We start from the raw sequence: 20,790 nt of genomic DNA, 5'->3' as shown, positions 1-20,790 counted from the left end.
ACTCCCTTCCTGCCCTCACCACGTTTGGCCAGTAAGATGTGTGTTCAACCTGCAGAATCTGGTTGTCAGGAGGGCTCAGCAAACATCTGTGGCTTCTGAGGGGTCCTCCAAAAGGCGGAGATAGGTTAAGTGTGGACCCAAGGCAGCTGTAGCCAGCTGGGGGACCCACTGTAGGTGGGTCTGTAGCAGGGTGTAGCAGGGTTTGTGAAATGCAGGTTCCTGGGCCCTGCCCTCGTGTTTCACGTGGGGATAGACTGAGCTGTCACTCTAGAGTCCCGCCAGGAAGGGGACGGTGAGTTCAGATCAGCACCATTTGAGGGGACTGTCATCAAGAGGCAATTAGGTCAAGTCCTGGGTCTTGGAGGTTTAGTAAATACTCGGGACTGGCATGGGAGCCGGGTGCAGGGCTGGAATCCAGAGCCAGGGGTCTCTCCAAGAGCCGGGAGACCAGAGAAGAAGGCTCTTAGCATTTTAGTTAGAACATCAAAACAGAATGAGTCTTAGCGCTACAGGCAATCACCAAAAGGCAACACCAGTCCAGTGCCCATGAACGGAGAAACCGACTAATAAAATGTGTCTAGCCATACACACAATGGGGTCTTCCTCTCAATAAAAAGGAGGAAACTCTGACCCATGCCACACCGTGGACGGCCCCCGAAAACATCATGGAAAATGCAGAAGATGGTCACAAAAAGTCCCATTACTGTACGGTTCCAGAACAGACACATCCAGAGAGACTGAGAGCAGGTTAGTGGCTGCTGGCAGCGGAGGCAGGGATGATGTTGAGTGATGGCTCACAGGTCTCTTATTGGATCAAATGTTTTCAACCAGAGAGACGTACGGGTAGCTGCACAGCTTTGTGATTCTACTAAATACCGCGGAATCGGGACACTTTAAAACATAGCTGCTTGGGGCTAAAATGTTGTGTGCACAGGAAACACCTAGAAAACAAAACTTCAGCAAAACTCTGGTATACACAGAGACATACCTTAGATATAATCTGCAACAACCCACTAAAGGACAAAAGGAACGAACGTGCGGTCAGGAAAGGAAAGGCAGCATCAGAGGAAAAGCGGGCGAAGCAGCAGCCGCGGACAGGAGGCAGGCACCGACGAAAAGCCTGGAGCACGTGTTCCGCCGCAGCAGTGACCCCGCACGGGGACCAGCTGGGACCACTTGGGTGCTTTTTAGGGCTCTAAAGACCCAACTCCAAGCAAAAACAGGAACAGATTCCCACAAGCAAACGGAGCGAGGCCAGGGGTGTGGGTGCACTCAGCGCCTTCCCATTGGCAGCCAAGCCCCGACCCTGCGGGTCTAGCTCCACCCACAGATGTGCTTCTGCACAACGTCGGAGCCAAAACTCCCCGGCAACAAGAGCCGGGAAGGAGTCACATGCTGGCAACTGCATCTCCCATTCCCATCTTACAGAGGGGCAAACCGAGGCACAATAGAGGGTCAGTTAGTGCGGCTGCATCGCTGTTAGCCACCCAAACAGTCGGCTCTGGAGTCCAGGCAACACCCCTCCAGAGCCCCACTGGTCAAGTGGGAGCAAAAGGGCCCCCCCGAGAGGGCCCCATTCTGCACAGCCAGGGTGCTCTCACCAAAGCAATTGCTTTTTTCACGTGAGATCAATGAACGGGTTGCTTGGCCTCCAAGGCCTGCATCTGCAGAACCGAAGCCCATCCCCGAGTCCAGTGTTTGGGGGCCAGACCCTGGCCAGAAGAGACTGTCCAGGTCACGCTGGCTCAGTCTCACTGGAGGACGGCAAAGTGGGGGTGCTACCCATCCACAGGCCCATCCAGGGTCACGCTGACGCCCACTCACACGTGCTACCCTGAAACACTAACACGGTGACTTGGCACCCCCAGGTGGGCAACTAATTTCTCATGGCTTATACCCAAGCCTGCCCCCTGACAAATATTTAGGACCTGGCAGACGGAGGCCTGATTCTGAAGTTACATGAAATCCCTCCAAAATCAAGGGATCCAAACCAAATGGGAATCCGGTGAGCAACACTCCTGTCAGGTCCATCCAGGTGCCCCTGGACTCTGTCACAGTTGGGCGACTTCCGCTGATGGCCAATTCTAGAACCCCGCTTAGCCTTCCACCAGTTGACTGCAGAACTATGGGCCCCTGTGGAATGGTTCCAAGTCAGAAGCTTCTATCTGGCCTCGCTTCTAATCACTGTCCAGCTTCTCAGAGGCACGAAGCTCCCTCGCCTATATGATGAAATTAGTAATTAATACCTGGCTTGCCCTGCTGTCCCCTGAGCAGATCACGAACAAATCTGGAGAGAGCTCTGCAAACTGTAAAGTGCTGTGCAAAATTTATATGTAAAACGAAGCTACAGGGGAGCTCTTCAAACACTGCACAGTTAACATTTCTCCCCCTGGTTTCCTCTTTGCCAGATCTGACTTGGGCCCCAAGACCTTGAGCACCACTCATTAAAAAACCAGCCTCCTTTGAAAGCCAATTCATTAACTCCTCTTTAAGACCTCAACACTGTATGGTCTCAAGGACTTGGGAGGCTCCGTGGATGGCCTGGTAGTAATGTGGATGCTGCCCTTGACCTGGACGCTAGGTTCCCATTAACCACCAGCAGAGCGCCTTTGATGATCAGGGGTAGTTCTGAGTAAGCCTGAGTTCAACTACAATCTAAAGAATTTCCGTAAGCCAAGTCTCCCTCAATCTGTAAATCAACAAATTTAATACCTAGATTTAACAAAATTAGCAAAAGAATTAACGAAGAGATGAAGGAAAGAAGAGATTTAACTGGTTTCTGTCCAGTTCGACGTTGGTTTCATCTGAGCACTCCAGCCTAGTGGAGACACTTGGTGCCCCTGTCGGACCCTAGCCTGCTCCTCTTACCTCCCACTTATCCCCAAACCTGTCTTCGGTCTTCTTCCAAGTCAGGGGCTGTTGCCTTTTTCGAAGGTGCAGATACTTTCAGAAATGCGGTAAGGGCGACAGGTTTTCTCTGCAGAAACCACCTGTGCCCCTGAAGTTCTGTAGCAGGCCCTCTAGAAGGACCATGCTAGGAGGCCACCGACCCCGGGTAAACACCTGCTTGCTTCTTCTTCTTCTTCTTTTTTTTTCTAAGATTTTATTTATTTATTTGACAGACAGAGATCACAAGTAGGCAGAGCATCAGGCAGAGAGAGAGGAGGAAACAGGCCCCCTGCTGAGCAGAGAGCCCGATGTGGGGCTCGATCCCAGGACCCTAAGATCATCACCTGGGCTGAAGGCAGAGGCTTAATCCACTGAGCCACCAGGTGCCCTGACCTGCTTGTCATAAAAATGATGTTCAACAGAACAAGGCCCAAAACAGGGTGGGCGTGACCCGAGGACACCATAGGCCGACTAAACATCCATCGGTGATCATTAATTTAGCCAAAAGCGGAAGGCAGAGAGGGGGCTGCACATTCCAGCTCCCACAGGAACAGCGAGGATAAACAGGATTTATGGTGACAACAAGGAAGAAAGGAAAAAGGATCAAGTTGTGTTTACTGAGCAGAGTCCAGGGCGGCCCAGGGGTGGATGGGAGTGAGGATGGGGATCCCCATTCACATGCAAACCAGGGCATCGGCACACAGCACAGGTGCTGAGCACAGCAGACCCTCACCAGAGGCGGAGGGCAGATAAGGCAGACCCTGCCTGCCGGGACAGCGGATGGCCAGGTTGTAAAGGGAAGACACTGTGACCTCAGGAAGACACTGAGCTAGGAATGACAACAGCTTTTTTGCTTTTTCTTTTTTTAAATCTCTGCTTCCTCTTCTGCCAAATGCAAAGCTTTCCTCGCTGTGGGCAGAGTGGAAAGGAGGTTCCAGAAGCATCACAAGTGGAACTCTGGACCTGCATCTATCTGCCTGATGGTGATGGGAGCCTACAAAACATGACCAGAACGTGCCAGGAAGACCCAGATGGGCCCTCCGCGCGGTCCTCCTGCAGGCCTGATGCTCACCTCTTGGAAGGAGGGGCCCCACGTCATTCACTCTGGCCAGTCGGTCATATTAATCTCTTTTCTGACCTCTGGGACCACCACGATAGCGAGAGGTGAGAAAGGCAAGGTTCTGGACTTGCCCAAAGTGACGGGTGGTGCCAAATCTCAAAGGAAGGAGGCAGGGAGGAGAGGGCAGAAGCATATAAGCCCAGGTGAGGAAGAGCACGGGTCATCTCCTCACTGGCCAGGAGGACCAGCAGTGGTCACTGCCAGGCCCAAGGACGCCCCCACGGCCCTGCAAGCTTCCCCTGAGGAATCTCCAATGGACGCCCCTACAGGGGAGCCAATCCGCAGGCGCCTGCCGACCCAACCACTGAGGACTGGCTCGAAAGGCTGAGCAGGCTGAAGCCACTTCTGAGCGCTGGCAGCCGGGAAATGCGAAAGCAGCCCAGAGGCAGCTCTCACCGAGGAGAGCTGTGCACTGGCAGGCGGCCATCCCTGGGCCGGGTGCACGCTGGGTGAGCGGCACGGGCCAGATGAGAGGGCAGGTGCACAGGTGTGGGTAGGAGTGGGGGGAGCGCACACGGGACATGCAATTCCTGAAAAGCAGCTTCATGCCTCAAATCCTGCTTCCCGGGTCCTCCGTGGCCCGCAGTGCTTGGTCTGGACCCTTCCAGTCACCCTCCTGTTCCGCTTGAGCAAGTCTGAGAGCATATTTAATTCCTTTTCATCTTTAAGAATTTTCTAGACACTGGTCCCATTTTTACAGACAAGGAAACCGAGCTCCAAAGAAATTAATTTATGCAAAATGCTCACGGACTCCTAACTGAAATCCTTCTACACTTAGAAAAGAGGAACATGCTCAAAGAGACACTTTTCTGACCCCAGAATAAAATGCATTCACTCTGCCCTTCCCAAAGCCCCGTGGGCTTTAAGTAATGAACTAATAAAGGAGAAAACTCAAGCCAGAGAGATAGGGAAATGAGGGGTTTTCTGATTAGACTGAGGAGTTCTTTGTAATCTGAGCGAGTTTCAGCGAGAGATTGGGAGGCTCTTGAAATAAACAATGGTGGAGTCGTTACTCACACCTTTATCTCCAAACCAAATATGTTAAACATTTCTCATCTGTTCTCAAGACTTCCCCACTGGAAGGAGGCTGAAGAGGGCGGGCCTCGACGAGGCTAACACACAAGGTTTTTACGAACGCAGACGCCGTTCTGAGTGTCACTCAGCGCCTGGAGCGAGGCTCGGCTTTCTCCTGTGTCCACATTCCCTGGGTTCCATGGAGCCGGCTCATGACCTCACTCAGATTCAACCACACTCTTTACTGAGTGAGGCAGCACTGAGGGGAGACATCGGCAGGCAGAGGTTTTGAAAGAGGCAGAGCCATATCTCAGGTTCAAGGCCTGGGGGGGGCGGCGCCCTCTGGGACAATGTGAGGTCAGACCTTGCCCCTGGGAGTGTCTTACAGGCCTCAGCAGGTGCAGGATCGCAGTGGCCCGGGGGCATCTAGCCAGGGACAATCCCAGCAGGCCTGGGCGTCCAGGCCGGACTGAGCTGCTCTGTCTTGACAGCAGGATCTCCCACCACACGGACTGGAGCCCAGTTCCATCCTCAAAGGTCACGGCTTAGTAGCTGCCTGGGGATGGGGGCAGGGGTGATGGGAATAATTACTTCACGGGGATAGGGGATTCTTCTGGGGCTTGGCTAAGCACCGACGGGAGCAGAAGGCACTCCATTCCGGGAAACAGCACACTTTAAAATGGTTCCTGGATATTATGTGAATCTCACCTCGAAACGAAACAAAACAAAACCCCCAAAACTCCAGCCCATCAGAAACATCTGGAGATCCCTGGGCTGAAAAGTAGCCCCTGAAAAGAAGACCCTGTTGGTGCTTCTCCACATAGTCCAGGCCGAGGGTGCCTGGCCAGAGTGAGCCCTACCCAGAGAGAGAAGAGGGATCCAGGTAGCTAAAGGGTAACTTCATTTAAGATCGAATCATTCTTGAATCATATCCTTGACTTTTAGGTAAATGGACAGTTCTAGGAGAAAAAGTTGGTGTCACCTCTAAAAATTAGCAACATGGCTCATATTCATGGCTTGTCATTTGTTTTTATTGGGCCAGCACGGGACTGGGGACCCCTGCCTGCATGAGGCGTGCGTCTTCCCAGGACCAGATAAGGGGGGGGGTGGGCCAGGAAGGGGTGGCTTAGGGAAAGAGCCTCACCTCTTATCTGTAAAATGGACAGGACAGGGCCCTCCTTCAGGGCTCGCGCAAACAAAATGGGAGGGCAGTTGGCTGAAGCCTTCCTAGGCACTGGCAGAACTATGGGAATGAGCTGTAGCCTCCCCTGGAGGAGGAACTGGGCTCTGTCCTTGGCTGGCACGCTTCCTGAGGAGCTGAGGCCAAGTTCTGGTATCTGCCGGTTACACAGTCATTCACACGGGTCTTAAAGTGAAGAGAAAGGCAGGGCTCATTTCTTTTCTTTTCTTTTTTTTTTTTTAAGATTTTATTTATTTATTTGACAGACAGAGAACACAAGTAGGCAGAGAGAGAGAGAGAGAAGCAGGCCCTGCACTCAGCAGAGAGCCCGATGCGGGGCTCGATCCCAGGACCCCGGGATCATGACCTGAGCCTAAGGCAGAGGCCTTAACCCACTGAGTCACCCTGGCGCCCTGCAGGGCTCATTTCTGCTCCCTCACTTGGTCCACCATCTTGAGCTGCAGCCTCGGAGCAGGTGTTTTAATGAACGATTTCTGATGGAAATAACAAGGGGATTGCTAACAGGCTGAGACTTGCTGGAATGACACGGAAAATCACACAATCAGGCAGAACTCTGGACATACACACCGAAACCCCGGGAAGCTCCACCTCACAGCGAACCGGAGATAAATCAGATCTCAAATATTACAGATGCACATAGAATACCGCGTTTATATTCCTGGGTTGCGGGGTGATGGGAAGCCACAAAAACTGGCTGCATGTATCACAATGCCTTTTTTTGACCATAGCCAGTCGATGAGTTCTCTAAATGCTGTAGGACACAGGACACACGTCTACTCTCCTAAAATCTCAGCCTGATGGCACGTCTGCCACCCCCCCAGAACAGGCAAAAGTGAGCCTCCCAGGCTCACAGGAACCCTTTATGCCAAGATGGAGACAAGAGGCACTACTCTGGGTCACCTCCAGGTAGAGGGCCCCATCCTACCAACCTGCTTCATCTTCCCAGACATCTTGCTCCCAAGAACCCTGGTTCAGTGCCAGAGAAAGCAAGCCAGATAAATACAGCTCAGGTTACTGCTGGAGCAGGCGAGGGGTCCTGGGCAGAGGCCCCAGGAACCTCCACCAGACTTATTTGGCGTGTGGGAGGGGTGGGCCCTCACTCGCCAAGCTGCACCCTAAATCGAAACCCAGAGGGGAGACCACGTGGGGGGTCAGATAGCGAGTATGTTGTACAACCCACTGGTGTCAGTCAAGTTTATCTAGAGAAAAGAGCCGAGCCGCATATCTGCTGGCTGATTTCAGAAATCCTGGCATTCCGGCTGGTGCCAGGCCAAAAGAATGCGAGGAATCTGGATGCCTTTCACTGGGTTTCCCCGCAACCCAAACAGACCACAGCCTCCAGGGCAAGGGGCTGTACTTATAAGGCAAGGGCAGAAGTATTTTAAGTCCTGAGACCTCAGTGTGGAGAGGACTGACCCTGGGACCACTGAGCTCCCGAATTCCTCACATCACTACTGAAAAGGCCCCAGGCGTGTAACGTGCAGGCACCCCCAACATTCTTTCTGTCGGAAAGCAGATACTGGAAAACAATGAGACCTGCTAGAAAAGGTGGGGAGAGAAGAGCTTTGGAACAAAATCCAGTCATCCATCCCAAGTCGAACAAAGGATGCGGAAGACTTAAGGAAAAACCTGGAACGATCCAAGTGGCTCCCCATTTTACTTGGAAGGGTTTTTGTTATTCCAACGTGATGGGGAAGGAGGCAGCTTCTCAGCGGCTCCTCGTGAACTGCCTCTTCCACCCAGTGTACGCAGAGGATCCATTTAATTCTACTGGATCCTTTCACCCGTTAAGGGCACAGAAGGCTCTTCATCCCCAGAAGACCGTGTAGACGGCCCCACTGCAGTGACTGTTCTATCACTGGCCAAGGGAGAAAGAACCCAGAGCCGCTAACATCCCACCTCTGGGTGAAAGGAAATGGGGACCACAGTGATCCTGGGATCAGTAAGCCCTGGACAGACCTGTCCCATCACCACGCTGTACACCTGAAACTAACATAACGTTGCATGTCAACTGCGCTTTAACAGTAACAGTTAAGAAGAAGAAAAAAGAACAGCCAAGAAAATACTTGAGGATGTTCTATGAGGACACCATTCACTCTTTCCCGGCTACAGCAGCATGCCCGGTCTGCCACTGTGTTCCCAGGCCCGACGCCCGCCCTGAGTCCCGGCGTAGGCGAGCCATAACCACGGCCACACGGAGCTCTCTCAACCTGCACGTCGTCACTGGTGGCCACTGTTTGGGAGCTCATAACCTCTTCTGTTGTAAGACTAACTCCTCTGTGCAAACAGGCAAGGGACGGCCAACCCTGGCTCTGCCCCACGGCTGTCAGGGCAGAGAACAAGCAGCCCGTCTGGCTTCTGGTAGAGCCAGATGTTCCCTGGGTGGCACCAGAAAGGGAAGTCCCTGGTGCCATGTGACTTTCCCTGGTTGGGGAAACTGAGAGCTGACAAGGATGTGAAGACAGAGCCGTGAGGGAGACATCTGCAGAGCTGTAAAAGGCCAAGAAGCTTCTGGAAGTGACTCCTCCCTCAGGAACTGCCGCGTGGGCATACGGGGCCCATCTCCCTGCAGGGGTCCCTGCACCCTGGCCATGACACAGTGGCCTCCATGCAGCAGGTGGGGACAGCTGCTCCTCCAACACCCAGGCTACACAGCTTACCTCCGACAGGCCACCCGCTTCCTGACGTCAGAGTGCAAGTCCCAGGACCTGGCCTCCCGTCCACAGAAGGCAGATGCTGCAAGACAGAAGGGGAATGTGGGATTCAGAGCCTCAGTCAGCGACACCTCATGACGGCACTTTCCCTCTTCCATGTCTAGGTTGAACTATGCCCTCAGCAGCGTTCACACGGTAAGGTGGGGACAGTGGTGGGTGCTGCGATGTGGCCCCAGATGCACCTTTCATCACTGCTGCAGGAGCAAGGCCGGCAGAAGGAAGGCCCAGGCCAGGAACGGGCCCCTGGAGACCCCTCCCCAGATGCACCTTCCATCACTGCTGCAGGAGCAAGGCTGGCAGAAGGAAGGCCCAGGCAGGAAAGGACCCTGGAGACCTCTCCCACCCTCTCCTTTCCTCCCTTCCCCTCCCCTCCCCTCCCTTCCCAGACAGTGCGCAGGGGTGAGAAGCTGCCCCCTCCCCGCTCCCTGTTGCTGAGAACAGGAGGCAGGGCGTCCTGTGGGGTCTCAGAGGCTGGCCCTAGCCTTCCAGGGACGCAGACCCCAAGCACGCGCCCCCAGAAAACCTCTCACACAGACCTGTATCACAGCCTGCGACAAGGCTATTTTTATTTGCCATTTTTTAATCTGTTACTTCTAATTTTTTTTATTTGTTATTTTATTTACTATTTTTATCGGCTCTTTTGCTATCTTCCCCCAGGGCTGTGTCTCCCCTCACCTGCAGTCACTTCTGCTACAGACCCTGGCCATTCGACAGAATCATCTCATGGCTGAACCCCAGAGATGCATCCCAGTCTCCCCGCCAGCAGCGGGGCTTCCTCCCCACACACGACACCCGGTTACTCAGGAGCGGCGTCCAGTCCCACTCAACCTACGGGATGCTACACAGCCCACATCTACGAAGGATCCCTTACACCAGGATGGCGTGACGGAGGGGCGGGACTGACAGTCACCATGCGGGACTCCCCCGAGCGATGGCCTCCTGGCCCAATCACGTGATGAAATGTGAGGCTGAAACTGCATCCTGGATGCCCTCCCCAAATCAGGGTCACGGGGCCTGCAACGTTCCGGCCCCCTCCCCTGAGAACAGACAGCAGGTGCAGACCCTCTTCCGAACGGGTATCTCCCATGCGATGGCAAGAGCGCTGGGGCGGCTGGCTAGTTTTCAGGACACTGCTCCCCCTGACACCCCACTTCAGGGTTTCAACAGTAAAATGGACTCCAGAGGTACAGGAAGGTGTACACATAGGAAAAGAAATCAACCTGAAGCCAAGAGAAGAATGCGTCATGGACACAGTTAATCTCTAGACAGAACTTGGCACAAGCGACATCGAAAATCGCAAAGGGAAGAGCTCCATCAAAGTCAACCAATGCTATACAAAAGGCAACGATGTGAGAACGTTTTTTCAAACATAACAAAAGATTTAGATCCCAAAGGAGACAGAAAAATGCGGGCTGGGGACGGGATGTTCAAGACATGGGGAACAAGATACTGCCATCCAGCCGGCGTGCTGACCGCGGACGTGTCTGCCTCGCTACCCGCGGGTCCAAGGAAGACTCGCGGGACTCTTGAATGTTCGTCTGGACACTCGCGGCACTCAGAAGATCAATGCCACTTGAGAGCTCTCCTCGTGTTAGAAAGGGGGAAACATGCGGAAAAGGGACAGGAGGCGGTGACAGTATTAGCAGACGTGGTTTCTCAGCAGGGAGTTGGGGGGGGCTTCTGTGTCCCGTCTCTTCTCTTGCTGATCTGTTCCACAGTGAGTAGAACATGACGTAGAGCATTTCTTTTTTTCTGATTGTTAGAAGTCATCCCTCCTGTCACAACATCAGCCTATATAAAACTGGGGTGCCTCCTTTCCTATTCCCCATCCCTCCCCCAAATCTTGGCTGGGGTTGTGGGAATCTCTCGCGGCGTTCTGTCCAGGTGCCAGCTCTGCTGGGCCTCACTCCCCTGCTCTGGTCTGTGTGCGGGGCACCCCCGCGCTGGGCCAGGTCGTCGGGAAGCGACAAGCCCGGAGTTCCCTGGAGGAGCACCCCCCCACCCCGTCAAGTGCTCCCTGCCTTGGCCTCTGCACCCCAGGCTGCCCAAAGCCTCTCTTGCAGCCACAAAATACAAGTTTGCTGAGAAACTGCAGACCGCTACGTCATCGGAACCACAAGAAGTTGCCAGGTTTTTTCTTTACGAAGAGCTAACCACAACACTCGTATTCCCTGTTGCTTTAAAGGATGAGTCACTTAGCATTTTGAGGGAAGGGCCTTGCGAGCTCTCTGGGGCTTGCCATTTGCTCTTTCCAAAGGATCAGTTAGGTAGAGGGTTTAATATCATCCCGTGAGTCTCTGGCAGGTTCCCCAGACTAAGGGTGACTGGGTCGACTCTTACCTCATACCTACCATGGGAGGACCCAATGTTGCCCAACAAGCTGACTCAGAGATGGTCATGCTGGACTTTGGGCATGTACGGGAGTGCGGGGGCACACAAGTACACACACACACACACACACACACACACACACACACGGAACCCTTTGGCAACTTGGTGCTGGGAGCGCCCGGAAGGAAGGGGATCTGCTTGTGAATGGTCCCACCAGTGAGGTCCAGGGGGGAATGGATTACGTGGACAGGATCCGCTGGTCCCTCTCCAACCTCCTAGCTCTGTGGTCAACCTCCGAACGCTCTGCGTTTCTGCACAAAGACCAGCGCTCCTGAGAGGCAAGCGGGCATGATCTCTGGACCAAGCACTGCTGTCCCCAGAGAGTGGCCATACACCTGTGGGGGCTCCCCAGTCTCCAAGGCCCCCAGAAGAAACCACAGGACTTCATGTGGGATCATCAAGTTGGCATCAAGTCCCAAGTCTAGAAGATGCCCAACTCCCTGATTTTGTGTCATGAAACATCAGTGCTGTCATTGGACAAAGTGGACAAGAACCACCAAACTGTCAAAAAGCAATGCGGAGAACACAAAATTCTGTTGTCTTTGGGAGTCTCTGAACATGCCGTGTCTTCACCCACAGCCCAATGTTCCCTGTCTGTCTGCCAGTAGCTGTTTTACCAGCTTCCAGTCTCAGCTGAAGACACAGATATGGAGAGTTTACCCTACCTGAGGTCTGGAAATCTGGGGGCATAAACAGTAAGAGGCTCATGACATTTTGACGGGAAACTATATTCATACAAAGACAGAGGTGACAGCTACGTTCTCACTGCAGGACAGTCACCAACAAGACACTCAACCAGGCTTTCCACATCCCCTGTTAATACATGGAACTATGCTCCCCCAAATTCTTACGTTAGAGTCCTGCCCTAACCCCCAGGACCTCAGAATGTGACCTTATTTAGAAATAGGGTCTTTACTGAGGTAATGGAATTAAAATGAGGTCCTCAGGGTGGGTCCTGCTCCTATGGGATGGGTGTCTTTACAAAGGGGGAAATTTGGAGGTACACACACACACACACACACACACACGGAGGTATGCCACATGAGAACGAAGACAGAGATTGGAGTAAATGTCACAAGAAGCCAGCAAATCACTAAAAGCAGGAGAGACTCACAGAGGAGATGCTCCCTCATAGCCTCAGAAAGAACCAGCCTTGCCGACACTCCGTCTTAGACTTCCAGCCTCCACACCACGAGACAACACATTCCTGGTGCTCACGACACCCAGCGAGTCCTTCACTAAGGCAGCCCTAGGAAACCATTGTGCTGTATCTGCAAATCAGAAAAGGAATTCTCAGGATCCTGACCATCTCAGGGGCTGCTGTGGGAATGAGAGGGTTTTTTTAAGGTTTCCAAGCCACCACAATGGACATGTATGGCTCCATCAGCCAGAGGATCGCTCGTACCCCATGTCAGCCAATCTCTGAAGTCTCTCCATGGCAGGAACAGGTTCTCCCTCATCCCTACGCCTTATGCCGCAAGGCACCAGAGTAGTAGACTGAGAGCAGAAAGCAGAACCAGACAAATTCTTGTCCTCCACCAGAGGCAAACTTCGGCCGGGCCAAATCTAGGGCGTCATCGGTCTTTGTACCACCCAGGAACAAAGAATGTTTTTGTATTTTTAAAAAAAATAGTGGGGGTAGAAGATGAAAGGAAGAGTATTCTGGGACCTGAATATTACAAGAAATTCAAATTACAGTGTCCGTAAGTCAGGTTGTGGTGAAGAGCCATGCCTATCGCGTGTACAGAGCTGGAAACATTCCGTCTCACCTCCTACCGGGAGAGTCTGCTGACCATTTCTGTATGAGCCTTACTTATACAATGGGGCAAAAAGGGCCAGGCCATGGCTGGCTCAGGGCAAAAGGAAGTGGGCATGTACCCAGAGGCGTCTGCTTAAACGCCAGCCGCGCCGAGAGGAGGCACGGAGGAGAGAAAGAAGAAAATGGGCATCATGGCTCGAAACCCAGTCAGATAATGGCCCCAAAGACAAATTCGGTCAGCTCACACGGCTACCTATAGCTGCTATCCCTGACCTCAGCCAGGGAGGCATGCCCCTGCCTCCAAGAGCAGCTGAGCACCATGAGCCTCAGAACAAAGTGGGTGACAAAAATTGGGCATTCATCCTTTCTGATGGCTGCGTAATATTCCACTGCACATATGGGCCATCCGAGGGGGAAACGAAGCTTGAGAGACTGTGGACGAACAAACTGAGGGTTTTGGAGGGGAGGTGGTTGTGGGGGATAAGTGAGCCCGATGGTGGGTATTACGGAGGGCACATATTGCATGGAGCACTGGGTGTGGTGCATAAACAATGAATCTTGGAACACTGAAAAAAATACAATAAAATATAATTAAAAAAAAAAAAAAAAGAACAAAGTGGGATCTCCTGGCCTGACTTCGGCCCATGTTCTTCATTGTTATCAGAGGAAATCATTCCCTTTTAAGAGCGCCAATTAATAAAACTAAAATATATAAATATGTAAACACTTTGGTAGACTGGCAATGGCCTTTACGTCCAACGTGATCAAAAATCCACACATACAACACCATGAACGGGAAGCCTATTCAGGCAAGTGGGGGATGAATACCGCCAAGGGGAAGTGTCTGAAATCTCACCTGACTTAGGTGGTGACATTTTCTTACCCAGAATGCAGAGCTGGTCCCGATATTTCCCCTAGTTACACAGCATTTGGAATTCTACAGAATATGTGATTTACAGAACATGGGTTCCTTTCCCCGCTCCTGCAGGAAACCCGTACTGAGTATTAAAGCACAAAGGGAAGGGGGATTGAGACAAACAACCGGAAACCGCACGGATTTATGTATGTGTCTCTCCATTCACGATCCCGGCCTGTGGGCTCCTATGGGGCCCCCGACTCAGGAGCAAGCCGAGCCGGTGGTCATCAGGACTGTGTGCAGCTGGCCGGTTGGCCTTCCTCCCTGCGTGGAGGCTCAGGTGTCTGTGCATGTGACAGAAGGACTCGGTGCTACCCGTCCCCTTGCTGTCTCAGACACACAGACTCCCCACACCTGTGGCCAGACGGGGCTTCTACTCCTCCTCTGGGTCTCTATCCTGTCTGGCCGCAGCTGGTGGGCCCTGTTCTGGAAAACTGTATGCATTTAATTACCACAGAAACAAACGGCCACGCGTGAGACAGGAGTGGCTTCCACAGCAATCCAGTGGACCATTTTGCAGACTCGACTGAGGCGAACTGCTTAAGAATGGATTGCCAAAGGAGACAACGTTGAACCTTCGAGGAAAAATTAACCAGCTGACACAGACGCCTCTGCCAGCGTCTTTGTGTTGTTCATTGACTTCAAGGAGGAAATCAGGAGGCGGCGCTGTCAGACTCACACTCAGAAGAGACCTCCACCCGACGGAAGATTCTCGGACATGGCTTTTGGCATTTAAAAAAAGCAGAGTTTTTGGGCGCCTGGGGGCTCAGTGGGTTGGGCCTCTGACTCTTGACTTCAGCTCAGGTCAGGATCTCAGGGTTGTGGGATGGAGCCCCTGGTCGGGCTCAGCAGGGAGTCTGCTTATCCCTCTCCCTCTGCTCCTCCCACCCCAAATGAATAAATAAAATCTTAAAAAAAAAAAAAAAAAAAGGAACATTATTCTTCTTCCAGGATTTGAGTAACTTTTCTAACTAGCTGGGTGGTCACTTAAGGACATTCGCAATCTGACCCGGATCTCGAGCCTGGGCTTCCCCAGCGAGATAGGAAGTTTAAGTCCAGTGTCTGGACAATGAAGGAGGGCTGTCCATGGGCGTCATCCTGGCTTTTGATTCTTTTTGATTCTAACTTTGCCCATGGATAAAATGGGTGATGGCTCCAGGCAGGAACCTGTGGGCAGGACGAGTGGGCCATGCAGCAGGACGCAGCCAGGTGAACGGAGGAATTCTGTGGGTTTGCATTTCAGCTCTGCCCTTCACGAGCTGGGGGGCCTTGGTTAAAAGGCCTAACTTAAGTCTGGGCCTTGGTGTCCTCAATGTAAAACCGGGCTCTCCATACCATGCAAGAGTCTATTCAATTAGACTTTTCTTTTTCTGCTTTGGAACATGAAAGACCACATACTTAATGCCAACTGCATAGAAGCCCCACAAAATGCCTGGGGGAAGAAACACAAGGTTGAGAACTTAACTGCTAACAGTGGCGGCAGGTGGTCGTGATCCCCGCACCGGTCGGACTCATGGAGGCCTCACAGTCACAGCCGGCCGGCTCCACCACCACCACCACCCCGCCCCGAGGCCAGCCTGAGAGCCCGCTCTTCTCCCTTGCTCCCAGGCGATGGTGATGCTCCTGGTCCCTGGACCACACTTTGAGAACCACTGGTACAACGTATGATGGTTGATACTGTACTTTCCTACCTGGCCTTTTGGCTGATTCCCACAGTGACGCTGGGAGGTGGGCAAGCAGGTATCGCTGTGCCCATATCTGAGACGAGACAACAGAGACCGGACATTTTTGACCCCGAGCTGAGGTCAGGAAGTGGACAGCCGGGGTCACCAGGCAGGGAGCCGGGCCAGCACCCATGACTGATACACAGAGTAACGGTCAAACGTGAAGTAAGCAGAGAAGACAAAGCAGGTTGCCCTGAGACCCATGTCCCCGAGTGAGAACGTAAGACGTCAGACTGGGCCCCCATGTCACCCTTCCCTCCTTCGTTCCGTCTTCCGAGACATAAATTATAAAACCTCCCAAGGCTTTTGAAGGAGGAGGAAATTAAACATCCTGCCTGCACCAGGCAAAGGGAGTCCAGGTGTGAGTCTTGGGAGACGGTACAAAGTCAAGAGCTCTCCCCAACACCCCCGCCGCCCGCGCCAACAAATGCTGAGAAGGCTGAAACTATTTCAGACAACTTGGTGGGTAGAACACTCAGACCCTGTTAGACGGGGACTGGAGTCCTGGCTCTCTCTGAACGTTGTGATGAATGCTCTTCTCGGTGGTGGGCAGGGTGGCGAGCCAGCCCGCCTGGGCATGAGTGCTGGCTGGTTTCGTCACCCCACGGCCACCTCCTCCCTCGGGGTGCCCTCCTTTCCTCCACTCTGTTGGCTCCACCCCAGCCAGGGCCATCAGCCATGTGACCTCTCAGATGCTCCTTCCTGGGGTCAAATTTTCACCCTGGCAACAGTTCAAGAGGCAAGAGAGGGAGACCCACAGCTGGAGCCTCCGGGGTCAGCTTTTCCAACTGATTCCAGTTCCCTTTCACGCCTGACTCATCTCCAACTAAGGCCTTGGGAAGCCCCCCGCCATGAGCTTTGTTAAAGGGCTATTCGGTGGGGGGAACGCCCCCCTCCACCCCAGCAGCCTCGCTGCTGGACTGTGTGGTAATATTTGCTGTTTAGAAAACCCAGCCAGAGTGGCAGAGCAAAGGGCAGAATGCTTACTTTCTAAAAGCATGAAATGATTCATTATTCATTCATCTGGCTCCATATCACAGACCACTCCCCCCCCCGCCCCCGCCTCAGAGAACATGCCATACCTGCAAAGCATATACAGAAACTGGGTCAGAAACAGAGTCGCTGGGACACACACTTTCTGAAGCCTGAGACCTGAATAAAGTAATAAGGGGGCCATTCTGTATTTTTAAATATTTATCCAAAACGAATCTGCAGCTCCTAAATCTCTTTGGTGAGATAAGCACAATGTTACCCAGAAATGCAAAGCAGTCCCCAACCTCAGGGAATATCCTACTTTTTAACCAAGATGTTTTAAAAATTGCAATCTTAAAAAAAAAAAAAAGTTATGAAAACCTTGCAAACTCAAAACGCCACTGGATTGGTGTGCACTTCGGGAAACATTTCCATGGACAGCTGCAGGGCTGGGGGACTCCCCCTCCTCCTGGGTCCCCTCAGCTCCCAGCTACAACATGGACGCATGGAATCGGGTCCTGGGCAGAACACAGCAGGCCAGGTGGTTATTATGGGCCCTGAAAGGTGGGTTCTGTCTGCCATCTCTCACTTCCCAACAAAGCCGTCTGCCCCAACCCGTCTCTCCGAATGATGAATGAATCTGGATGCTTACTTAGGCTTGCCTTCATCATAGGCAACCAAAAACGAAGCACAGAAGGTGAATGACTAACTACACAGCCCGAGCTTCCGTGGCCACGGCCCATTCGGGTCGGGGGACAGGAGGTTAGAGTGTCAACAGGCCACTCTGTCATCATCTCACAAACCCTCACTGGGCCTCTGCTGCTCGTCAAGCAGAGAGGGGACAGCCAGGGAAGTCAGAAACTCAGGTCCTGCCTTCTGGAACTGGAAGGAAGAGTAAAGCAAGCATGGAAACTCAAGCCTGGAAACGGAAGACAATGAGGGACAAAATGCTTGCCTGAGCATAGAACGGGATGCAGGGGCTCTAGGCCGGGAAGGCGCCGGCCAGCAGGTGCCCAGGGAGGACGCCAGGTGCATGGGGGATGCTGAGTCCCCCACAGGTGGGCATTGTCTTTGTGCGCCTTCATGGTCACGCAGGTCTGAACCTTCTCCGACCATCCTCAGAACACCGTCTGCCACACTGATGGTGGGCAGTCATTACGCCAGACCTTGCTGGCTGTCTCAGCCGTTGCTGGATGGGGCTGAAATTGTGGCCTTTCTCTTTTCCCAGGAACAGTCGCCACACACTCCCCAGGCCGGCCCTGGGGTCAGCTCCCCAGCCTCCTACCCTCCAGAGGGACACATCTATAGCATATTCACATGGCTCCTCAGGACAGTCCCTGGCACAAGGGAGCCCCAGCGTGACGGTGATCCTGAGCTCAGAGACTCACCCTGCACCTGCTTTCCCCGCCCTTGGCTCCTGGCTCCCCGCTCCTGCTTCCAGGGACCAGCTCCCTGCCCACACCAGAACCCAAGTCCTTACATCAGGCTCTGCATTCAGAGGGCAAACCAGAACAGATGGAGTCACAAATGTGAAACTGGCCGGTGAGCACTGGGCCTTTTGGCCAAGGCACAGACACAGCTGGGTGACAGGAATGAGCACATGCCGCCAGCTCTGGTCCAAGCCAGTGGGCTATTCTAAGTGTCAGAAATTCTCAATTTAGAAAGCCAAGGCAATATTTTGTTCCATTAGTTAGATACATTGGCGCCTCAGTGGCATCTGACTCTTGATTTCGTCTCCAGTCATGATCCCGGGGGTGTGGGATAGAGTCCCGTGGCGCGCTCTGTGCCAAGCATGGAGCCTGCTTGACAGTCTCCCTCCGTCTCTAGCTCCCTGCTTGCTCACAGAAGCTCTCTTTCCAAAATCATAATAAGGAGATACATTCACACTCTCCTAAACTGGAGAAAAGCAAAGGGTATTCACACTCCAACTGACATTTTACATTCAAAATAAACACGTCTGCTGTAGCTCATGTCCAGGCTGAAGGCCAAGGCCATCCGAGCTTGGGACGCCAAAGGAGTTCCTGACCCTACGCTGGGCCTGGACCTGGTTCAGGTCCCATGGATACAGGCCACTCGTCAGCAAGGAAGCCCACCACAGTCTTCTGAAGGCGCCAGGAGCTATGGCCTTCAGTCCCCCTGCATTCGGGGCTCTGCTCAATGTCTAACCTCAACCCCTCGCAGGAACCTGGTGGCCCGAAACACCAGCTCATTCTCTTATAGCCTGGAGGCCAGAAATCTGAAACACACTTTAAAGTCAAGGCCCTGGCAGGTCTGGTTCCTTTTGGAGGCTCTAAGGAGGGAATCCCCTTCCCCACCTTTTTTAGGTTCTAGTGGCCACCTGTGCTCCTGGCTTGTGGACCCTCCTTCATCCTCGAAGCCCATCACCCCTGTCTCCCTCCTCAGAAGGCACTCCCTGAGGTCAGATCCCTTTGCCTCACTCTTAAAGTGACACCTGTCATTACACCATATTTAGGATAATCCAGGGTCATCTCTCCTGAAATGACTCATACCTGCAAAGCCCTTTTTCCATATAAAGAAACATTCACAGTCTAGGACTAAGATGGGAATATCTCGGGGGTTGGGGGGGGATTATTCAGCCTCCCATATCCCATCCAATCCAGCACACTTTCAGCCCCTAATCCCGCGGCCAACTTCACTTCTCACTCCTGACATTCTGTTGATGGTTTTATTTCCTTTCTCTTCTACTATAAGAAATCGCTCTGGGAAGGCCGGGATTTCATCCCGTGCAGCTGGAACGCCTGGACACAGCAGGTGCTCGCTCAGATGGCCCTATGGAAGCCCCCGGAGGGGTCAGCATCTGTGTCCAGAACAAACTAACCTGCTTTGCCTGTGGGGGCAGGAACCCACCTGTCTCACTCACCACTGTGTCCCAGCCCCAAGACTGCACCTAGCACTTGGTAAGACGTTCCGTTATTAGCACCTGTCGCCTGAACGTTCCTGCCACCTGCAGTCTGCTTCTGGAGCAACTCATCAGCTCCCAGGGGGTCCCAGCTGCCCTATTCTTCCACCAAAGCTACCCTCCCACCTGCTGCTTCATCTGCTCTTCCCCTGTTCACCGGCCCTGGGGCCTGGGGCCTAGCTTTCCTGAGCCATTTCAAGGCTCTCCCCCATTTGGCCCTAGTCCACCTCCAGCCTCCTAGTACCCACTGCCAACTCCCTTCACCGAGCAGGTCAGCCACACGAGCCCAAAACTCCTGCACACACATCCCACCTCCTGCTGCAGGGAATGCCTCCTCAGCCCCCTCCCTGCCCAAGGCCCAGCGCCTACCCACCTCTCCCCCAAAGCCTGTGACTTCAGCTCCTGGCAACACACCCCATTAAAGGAAGGCACTTCCAGGCCGGCCAGCATGGGTGAGCTCCTTCCCTCGGTGCGGTGCCGACAGAAGCCAGCCCTGTGCTGGCACCAGGGACTGTCCGCGTACCGCACGGCACAAAACTGGGGAAGCCACAGGTGTGTCCCCAAGTGCCACAAGCCAGCCCGCCCAGAGGCCTGGGCACCACGCAAGACCCAGCACAAGGACCGCAAAGAACAGCCGGGGCCGAGGTGGGCATTGGGTCTCCAGAGAAAATACAGGACACCCAGTTAAATTTGAACTTCAAATGCAGGACAAATAATTGTATTAGTGTAGATATGTCCCAGACAGTCAAATGTACCTAGGTGTCGTGTGTTCCTATTTGCTAAACCTAGCCGGGCTGTACAAGGGAGGCGCCTCACCTCTGGGGAGGGGTGGGGGGCGGCCTCCCAGGGAGGAGGAGGGGCGATCAGCCGCCAAGCCCACTGTGGTCCGCTCCTCCTGGACTTCACTAACAAAGATGGTAACTTCCCACTAAAGAATTAAAAAAAAAAAATGATGAAACATTCTTGCTGGCTAGAGGAAAGGGTTGTTTCAATAATATTTTTCCATTCCCGCCTAATCTGCAAGAACTCACAACAAAGCAGTCACTCTCCCACAACAAAGATCGCCATGGAAACCGATCACCTCCATCCCGAAAATCATGACTTCACCTCACATTCCACCAGAAACCGACTACAGACGGTTACCAGAAAAATCCTTGTGCAAACAAACAC

At 53.2% G+C, this 20,790-nt stretch overlaps 1 protein-coding gene across 4 annotated transcripts in view; it reads right to left on the bottom strand.

The window, feature by feature from the left end:
• The window catches only part of SH3BP4 (SH3 domain binding protein 4), an 82,927-nt gene that overhangs the window by 37,898 nt on the left and 24,239 nt on the right, over positions 1-20,790 (bottom strand). The window contains exons 2-3 of one of the 4 annotated variants that reach the window (XM_047721440.1): positions 20,437-20,548; positions 8,885-8,960 (exon numbers count right to left, since the gene is read on the bottom strand). The exons of 1 other annotated variant lie outside the window; for it this stretch is intronic. The gene's annotated coding sequence lies outside the window, so the exon portion shown is untranslated. Of the gene's footprint in view, positions 1-8,884; positions 8,961-12,443; positions 12,601-20,436; positions 20,549-20,790 lie in introns of all 4 variants that reach the window. 2 more of the 4 variants (XM_047721439.1, XM_047721438.1) reach the window with 2 other exon arrangements.

Source organism: Lutra lutra, chromosome 3 (genome assembly GCF_902655055.1).
Source record: "Lutra lutra chromosome 3, mLutLut1.2, whole genome shotgun sequence".
Classification (NCBI taxonomy): Eukaryota; Metazoa; Chordata; class Mammalia; order Carnivora; family Mustelidae; genus Lutra; species Lutra lutra.
This window is presented reverse-complemented; position numbering and strand designations above follow the sequence as displayed.